We start from the raw sequence: 9,111 nt of genomic DNA, 5'->3' as shown, positions 1-9,111 counted from the left end.
GTTGTTTGGCGGGTCTGGGCTGGGGATTCGAATCCACCACCTTAGGTGTACGTGGCTGGCGCCTTAGCCGGTTGAGCTATAGGCGCTGAGCCATTCTGTTCCTTTCTTACTGAGATCCTAGCCCTTTTAGGCTGGAATAGGGCCAGAAAGATTGGTGGTGAAGACAGGCAAGAGAAAGAAGGACAAGAAGGTTTTGCTGCTGCTTCCATTTCAGCTTCTACTGCCTCCTGCCAGTAGTAATTATAAACTCTGGGCAAAATACAAAAATTAGTTGTTTGAAGGCACTGGAGAATGATCAAAAGCAGGCAGATACTAAAAATATTTGTACTTTGAAAGGAGTTAGACACACTTGGTGATCCACTTCTATCTGGGGCACCTCCCAAAACCTCCTGTATGGAGGATGCACATTCACGCAAGTGGGGCAGTTGTGCTGGGCTTGGAAGTCAGCATGAGCGTCCAGGGCTCTCAGAAAGGCTGAAGTTGAGCAAGAAAATCCCATATAAAAGGGAGCCATGGCTGGGGAGGATCCCCAATAGTTGCATACAAACTCTCTCAAATCCTGCCTTCCTGACTGCACATGCACTGGGTGAAAACCTAAGGAGCCAAGTGGAAAGCAATGGCTGGAAGCCAGAAGGAGCTGAGTAGAGATATCTGCAGTTGCCTGATACTGGAATAACAGAGTTTGGGATTCACATCGCTCTAGCCTAGAGGGGCTGGGTAAATAAACTGAGCATTCCACTGAAACCCTAGAAGGGCCATAGCTTAAGAATAAGGACCACATATCCCTGTGGCATTTGTTGTTATTTCCCCTTCATCATTTCCAATTGAGGTTACTAGAGATTTTACTTTTCTGTTTCTAGTTAATCTGGCCAAAGGTGTGTAGATTTTATTTTTTTAAAAAAACAACTTTTTGTTTCATTAATTTTCTGAGTAATTCTTTTGTTTTCAATTCATTAACCTCTGATTTAATTTTAGTGATTTCTTTTCTTCTGCTGAGTTTGGGATTAGATTGTTCTTCTTTTTCCAATTCCATAAGATGGTTCATGAATTTCTTGATGAGCTCACTTTCTGTTTTTCAAATGTAGGCATCTGATGTGATAAATTTCCCCCTTAAGACTGCTTTTGCTGGCTTGGCGCCTGTGGCTCAGGTGGCTAGGGCGCCAGCCACATACGCCTAAGGTGGCGGGTTTGTATCCCCAGCCCAGGCCCACCAAACAACAATGATGGCTGCAACCAAAAAATGGCCAGGCGTTGTGGCGGGCGCCTGTAGTCCCAGCTACTTGGGAGGCTAAGGCAGGAAACATGCTTGAGCCCAGGAGTTGGAAGTTGCTGTGAGCAAGATGCCACAGCACTCTACCCAGGGGGATAGCTTAAGGCTCCGTCTCAAAAAAAAAAAAAAAGACTGCTTTTGCTGTATCCCATAGGTTTTGGTAGCTTGTGTCTTCATTGTTGTCATGTTTGAGGAATTTAACAATTTCTTCTTTTAACTCTTCCTGAACCCAACTATCGTTCAGCATAAGGTTAATTTGCATGCCTTTGTGTGGGGATGAACGTTTTTGATGAAGTTGAGTTCCACCTTTATTGCCTTTTGGTCTGAGAAGATACAAGGTATAATTTCTATTCCATTAATTTTGCTGAGGTTTGATCTATGTGTTCCGTGGGCCGACAAGAAAAATGTATACTCTTTACCTTTGGGATGGTGTGTTCTGTATATGTTTATTAAGCCCTTTTGATCTAGGGTCACAATAAAGTCCTTTGTATCTTTGTTTAGTTTCTGTTTAGAAGATCTGTCCAGTTCTGTCACATGGGGTGTTAAAATCCCTGGCTATTATGTTGTTATGGGATATCATACTGCTGAGACCCCTAAAGGTCTGTTTCATAAATCTGGGCACATTTAAGTTGGGTTCATAAATATTTAAAATTGAAACATCTTCTTGCTGTATTGTTCCCTTGACAAGATTGAAGTGTCCATCTTTGTCATTCTTAACTTTAGTTCCTTTAAATCTGCTTGTATCTGAAAATAAGATTGCAACCCCTCCTTTCTTCTGATTTCCATTTGCTTTAAATACTGTTTTCCATCCCTTAATCCTGAGTCTTGATTTGTCCTTCAAGGCTAGATGTGTCTCCTGGAGACAGCATATGAATGGCTTGTGCTTTTTTTATCCAATCAGACAGCCTATGCCTCTGCAGTAGGGAATTCAATCCATTGACATTTATTGAGAGAATTGATAAGTGTGATGGAATTCTGTTTATCTTATTTTGTGCAAGTCTGTTGTGTAATTTTATCCTTTGTGCCATTGTGGAAGCTAAGTTTTTGACCTCTGAGTGCTACAAGAAACTCTATGCCCAGAAATTTGTCAATGTGGAGGAAATGGATCAATGCCTGAAATCACTCAAGCTCCCCAGACTTAACCAAGAAGAAATAGATCTCTTGAACAGACAAATTCAAGAACTGAGATGAAAGAAACAACAAAAAATCTCCCATCAAAAAAATGCCCTGGTCCAGATGGCTTCATACCAAAATTCTATCAAACCCTGAAAGAACAGCTTATACTCATACTGTAGAAATTATTCCAAAAAATTGAGAAGGAAGGAATCTTCCCCAACATGTTCTATGAAGCAAACACCCTGATACTAAAACAGGAAAAGACCCAACTGAAAAGGAGAACTTCAGACCAATTTTACTAACGAATACATATGCAGAAATTCTCATTAAAATCCTAGCCAATAGATTTCAGCTACACATTAAGAAAATCATACATCAAAATCAAGTAGGTTTCATCCCAGGGATGCAAGGCTGGTTTAACATACACAAGTCCATAAATATACTTCACCATATCAACAGAAGCAAAAACAAAGAGCATATGATCCTCTCAATACATACAGAAAAAGTATTTGATAAAATTCGGCATCCTTTCCTAATTAGAACATTTAAGAATATAGGCATAGGTGGCACATTTCTTAAAAGGATCAAAGTCATCTACAACAAACCCACAACTAATATTATACTGAGTGGAGTAAAACTATAATCTTTTCCACTCAGAACTAGAACCAACAAGACTGTCCTCTATCGCCACTACACTGCTCACCATAGTTGATCAATAAATGTAATGGGAAGACAACAGATTTGTTTAAAAACTCAGAGCACTGAAGAGAATTATGATTCTTAGATCCCCAGTGTTTCCTGAGCAAACGCTGTCTCATCCTCCGTCCCCTCCATGAGTGCTGTACAGGGCACACACATGGCTCTCAGTAGTGACCAGGATTTGGGAGAACCAGTGCTTGATGCATGTGTGGGAACTATGGGACTTGAGAACTTATGGAAACATCCTCCTATTTTTCTCAATGTCCAAGTAAATGATCTCAAAGATTATAAATAATAATAAAAAATTTATTACTGTGTTCTCTTGCTCTAAGACTTCCAATATTTCTTAACAAAATGGCAGAAAATAGAAAGTATCTACTGAAAAGTTATGCCTACTTCATTCTAGTCTATGTATTTAAAAATTTGTAACTACTTAATTGCAAAATAACTACAAAATTTGAAACCACAGAATTTTGGACACCATCTCTCTGCAGGCATGGTCTGTTATCCTGCAGAGCAAAAACTATTCTATTTTATTCAAGCTCCCAAACTCAAGACAACTAAGAAGAGGAAGCTCTTGCCAGAGCTCCCTGAGACCTGATTACAGAACCCTCCCATGGATGCAGAGGCAGAAGCAGCCTTCCCCTCTCCGAAGCCCTCTCTCAGCAACTTTACATGTCATATGTCCCTAACTGTGCCAGATCCTTCTTCCCAGTTGTTCAGGGAAGAAAAGCTGCCTAGTAGAAGTGCTAACTGGGCTGAGAGAAGCTTCACATCAGATGCTTATCGCCTGTCTGAGCCACGCTGTTGGTCTCCCTACCTGCCCCAGGACAGCAGGAGGCTGGCCAGGGCCTGCTCTGCACTCACTCTGTACTCCATGGGCTGTGCAGTCCCCGACACCTCCAGGCACACTGAGTGTTTCTCTGGCAACTGCCTTACTGATGATAGAATCCTTCTTCTGTCCACTTCATAATTTCACAATATTCAGATTTTAATCCCACGGTGTTCAATTATACCTTGGAGATTAAGAAGGTGGAACTCCTGCTAAAGCTAAACATGTGTCTTTCCTATTACCTAGAAATGTACCCAAATCAGTTCCTTGTCCACCAGAATAAATGCACAATATTCATAGCAGCTTTATTCACAACAAGGTGCTAAATATCCATTGACAGAATGAATTGTACATTTGTACAATGAAATGCCAGTGAAAAATAACAATAGTAAAGTACCAATATATGCAAAACATGTATGGTGGCCAGTGCCTGTAGTTTCAGCTGCTCAGGAGGCTGAGGTGAGAGGATTACTCAAGCCCAATAGTTTGAGGTTGCTATGAGTGATGCCCTAGCCTGGGTGACAGAGTAAGACTCAGTCTAAAAATAATAATAATAAATAAATAAAACTGGTGGTGATAGCTGTCAGAATGGTGGTTACTTCTGGGGGAAGAGGAATATGTATTGACTAGGAAAGGGGCACAAGGGAACCTTCTAGGGTGTTGGGAAGGGACCTATTTCTATCTGAGAGGTGGTTACACAGCTGTGCATATACACATGTGAAAATTCACTGAGCTCTCCACACAATTAGCACTTTATGAATTATATATATCAGGAAAAAGTAAAAGCTAAACACACAAGAATTTCCAGGTCAAATCTTAGTCAATCCTGATTTATTACTATTTGTAGATGACTCTTATCTTAAAAATAACAAAAGGTATTTTCTGTATAGGATACACTGTTGTCACTAAACACACAGCTATCAATGCTGCTCCATGGCCTAACTATCAGCCTGCCAGAGAGGATGGACTAATTGATCTGACTTGATCACTTGGGCAAAGTGAGAAATGGTAAACATTTAAACAGGAGGAATTTATTTCTTAACATAATCTGATCAAAAATAGTGAAGACATTCATGATTTATTAAAATCTATTCAATATTGAAAAAGACATATCAGTTAAGGTAGAAGGTCACAAAGTATTACCCTGAAGAGCAATGACAATGCCCTTGCAAATTCACACACTGCACAAATAGCTTTATTACCCCAACTGCAGAGAATTTTACCAAATTGACATCTATCCCCACTCAGAAGAAAACATTGGCTCAATTTAGATAGGCTATAGTTGGCTAAAAGCAATTCATCCAACCTTCTGAAAAACAATATTGGCCAATTGCAGGGAGGTTTTCTTCATGAAGACAGGTACTGGTGATCTCTGACAGCTGCTCAGGGTACCATGACCCATCCAATGCACACTAGTCAAATTGTTCCACAGCTTTTTTGCATCACAAAAGAATTAAGTTCCATAGTAAATAATGGGAAAAATTCCAAAATTTCATATGAAGTGATAGAATCATGTCTCACCTATAACTAACAACCTAGTATACCTGAAAAGGTAAACAAAAATAGGAACTCTTCATGACCCTTTGAACATTTACATTTTATACAACCACCCAGTCTTTAGGCTATGAATACGTATCAGTAAAAGTCTGTAAGTTATCAGGATGAATAGAAGCCACTCCTTGATGAAAAGCCACAGATGTCTCAGAGGGAAAACTCTGCTAGACTTGGTGTTCCCACCAAGTAGGATACCTACTTTCCTGCTCAGTGCCTGTGGAATTCATTTCACTACAATAGGAAAGGTAAAAAACGAACAAATGTAGACCCAAACTAAAACTGTCCCAACTGGAGTTGGCAAACCTGGCCTGTGGTCTGTTTTCCTATGGCCCATGAGCTAAAAGGTGTTTCTTACATATTTTAAAGGTTTGTAGAAAAAACAAGACTATGAAATGTGACAGAGATCACATGTAGCCTACAAAGCCAAGAACATTGATTACCTGGCCCTTTACTGAAGAAATATCTGCTGACTCTAGGTCTAAAGTATCAAAGGTCCTTACTCTGCCATGGCCTAATATTTTGCCACTAGAGTTAATGACCACTTCCTCAGAGCTCAACACAGATTTTCTCACCAGGACATCATTTGCAGGATTCCCTACGTGTTTAGGAATAATTCTACCAACAATTGTATTTTTTTATATGCAGATACAGCTAAATACTGTCAGAAGCTAAGCTAGTATATTGTTTTATGCCCGAGCCACCTTTCCAAAACAGACATCTTCTAGCTTAATGATTAGGACCACTGGAAGAGAAATCAGTGTGTATTACATTGCAAAAATGGCCACAAATTCTTCCCATCACATGTACATGCTTCCTTACAAAGGGCTTTACAGATCTTCCTGCCAGGAGAGACAGTCTAATTCTCTACTGTTTAAATGTGGGCTTGGCCAGAAACAGTACCTTAGGCCTGTAATGTTAGCACTCTGGGAAGCTGAGGTGGGTGGATTGCTTGAGCTTATGAGTTCAAGAAAAAAACTAGCTGGGTATTGTGGTGGCTGGGAGGCTGAGGCAAGAGAATCACTTCAGCCCAAGAGTTTGAGTTTGCTGTGAGCTATGATGCCACAGCATTCTACCCAAGGTGACAGAGTGAGACTTTGTCTAAATAATAATAATAAAATAAAATAAAATAAAATAATCTGGGCTTGTACATGTGCCTTGCTTACAAAGTGCTTGAAGATGACCTACATATGGGAGCCTGCCCTCTCTTGCTGCTCAGAAGAGCCCTCAGGTCAACTCATGTGAATAAACTTGGGCTAGCCTGTTGGATAACAGGAGACACATGATCCGTTCACCTCCACTGCCTAAGGCCTTCAGCTATCATCGGACTTACCTGCATCAACATTATGTGCCCGATGTCATTGTGTGGACTCAAGGAAAGCTGTCCCTATAAGGCCTAGCCCAAACGGCTCACTCAGCCACAGAATCATGAGTAAATAAATGGTTTTGAGCTACCTTGTTTAGAGTGGTTCTTCTACAGAAAATGCTAATTGATATAGATACAAAAATGCTTTAGAACACAATCAGAAGGAGCCATTCCAAGCCCTCTCAGCAGCAACTCCAACTGACCCACAGCTTCATGGGTCATGATGAAAACGAACTTCTAGCTCAGACCAGTGGACTTCCATCTCCACCAGGGACTACAAGGTGAGGCCAGCTGAAAAGCCTCCAGATGCTAATGGCTTCACAGCTTACCTGGGACCTTCAGGTCAAGCAGACCACTTGGAAAGTGCAACCTCCACCCCAGACAATGAAACAAAAAGAGAACATGTCTTTACACCCAGTGAAATGGAAGACCATCAATACATAACTACAGGCCATTGCTCTCCTTTCTGACTCTGCTTTTCTCCATTTCCTCCCTCCCTTTTTTGAAATAAAATACATTTCCTTTTGTTTTTAATTTTTATTGTTGGGGATTCATCAAGGGTACTTCCTCTTCTTTTTAAAAATGAGATCACTTCTTGGCCTTTTGGCTAAGATCAAATGCGTAAAAATGAGTGAGCACAGCTTCATCTGCTAACCTGACCTGGTGCTGGACTAGTTACCCATCCCTGACTTGAGGCATCCTTATTGTGGGAGACTCCTGCTTCATGCTGGCAAATGGCCCCACCGAGTATATGATCTGAACAACCCACAGGAGTGTCCAACATTTTTTCTTCTAGGCCATACACTGGAAGAAGAGTTGTCTTGGGCCACACATTGAATACACAAACTCTAACGAAAGCTGATGAGTAAACAAAATGGTCTGTGCATACTTTTCATGGTATCAGACACCACAGAAAAGCACAGCAGTCCTCACATAATCCATATGTGGCCCATGAGCTGCAGGTTGGACACCCCTGTTGGATGTAACAACAAATACCTCCAGACTCAGATACTCAGGCAAGTTGTTAACAATTACATAGAATTACACACAGCCAACCACCTTTTAAAATTATCCTAGGTGCTCATGGTATTTTCATAAACCCATCCAACTACTGGGGAAAGTGGCCAAGGGAAATAAAAATACTTACCATGCTTACCCAGGCAACCATCCCCATATTAGAAACATCTCTCACATCACAACTTACATATCTGTGCATAATGCAACACCTTGTAAAAAATAGAAAAATGTCCATGTTCCAGAAAAGCAGGATACACAATGTTGACTAGAATAGTTATCACTGTTGGGGTGGAGCCAAGATGGCAGACTACAGCCAGCTTTTTACAGAAGCTCCTGTCCAGAAGGAGGCTTAAAGGACAGAAGTTTAGCAAGTTAGCTGACGGTTTGGAGCAGAGCCAAGAGAGAAGATTGAAGAGCGCACTTCAACCTTCCTGAGGCGAGCTGTGACCTCAAAAATACAACCAAAAGACGTGAGGAGAGGAAGGTTGGCTCAGGGGATGCCAATACAGGAACAGTGGCATCCTGAGCTGCAAACTGACACCATTCCAGTCCAAAACAGAGGTTTTGGACAGCAGCCACAGGCAAAACGCTGAGAACTTTCATAAGTAAAGTACCAGCCCTCAGGGTGGAATCCCCCTCAGACAAAGGCAGTGGGCGGTCAGAGGCTAGAATTGACACTTGAGTGTAAATTGCTATTTGTCTGCTGCCCAGAGCTGAATGCAAGGACTTGCAGAGAAACCTAGCTGGACAGAAGCCTAATTTAAAAACGCAAGGTCCCCTTGCCGAACTCAGATTTCTGGCTGATTTTGCCAGTTGTAAACCCCAGGAGTAATGGCCTACTGGAGTGAATAGAGTCACAGACCTGGGGGATTACGAGTGACTAGGTGCAAGGTGAGGAAGGAGGTATTAATCTTCCCAGACTAATTCATTTACTGGGTGGGTTCCTTTGCCCTCATGGAGCACTAGAGCAAGTTATATCTGAGCTGTAAGCAGATCCCTCTTATCTAGCTCCCAGAGACATTTGAACTCTTCCACCTGAAATGGGTGCTGACTGGGACAACTGATTTGGACCCCTTAAACCTGGCAGACCACCCAAGGACTATTCAAAGGGCTGCCCTGGGTGTATGGTTGAGGGAAGGTTTGAACTATATAAAACTGTATATATTCCCTACCTGCAACATTGAACTCCGAGGTTCACTCACTCACTCACTCAGAGGTTTGGAGGTTTGGAGTCCAGATTCTTGGGCATCTCCTTGAGAG

Source organism: Otolemur garnettii, unplaced genomic scaffold (genome assembly GCF_000181295.1).
Source record: "Otolemur garnettii isolate 467f Iridium unplaced genomic scaffold, OtoGar3 scaffold00081, whole genome shotgun sequence".
Classification (NCBI taxonomy): domain Eukaryota; kingdom Metazoa; phylum Chordata; class Mammalia; order Primates; family Galagidae; genus Otolemur; species Otolemur garnettii.
This window is presented reverse-complemented; position numbering follows the sequence as displayed.